The sequence below is a fragment of the Microtus ochrogaster genome, linkage group LG5 (assembly GCF_000317375.1).
Source record: "Microtus ochrogaster isolate Prairie Vole_2 linkage group LG5, MicOch1.0, whole genome shotgun sequence".
NCBI classification, from domain to species: domain Eukaryota; kingdom Metazoa; phylum Chordata; class Mammalia; order Rodentia; family Cricetidae; genus Microtus; species Microtus ochrogaster.
The window spans coordinates 40763711-40763998 of NC_022031.1; positions in this window are offsets into that span (position 1 = coordinate 40763711).

The window sequence follows — 288 nt, forward strand, 5'->3', positions numbered from 1 at the left end:
GTGGTTGTTCGGGAACTGGTGGAAGGGAAAGAAACCGCCAGTTACAGTGAGGTGTGGGGTGGGTGTTTGAACCGGGTTTGAGGGTTCAGAGTAGTCAGGCCTAAGTTTCTGCCACTTGTTTGGCCTGTTCATCTTGGTCACAAGATGGTTAAATTCCAAGTATCTATCTATCCCTGGAGAAACAATGGCCAAAAGAGAACTATCAAAGACATGATACCTCTCTTTGACAAAGACATGATACCTCTCTTTGACAAAGACATGATACCTCTCTTTGACAAAGACATGATA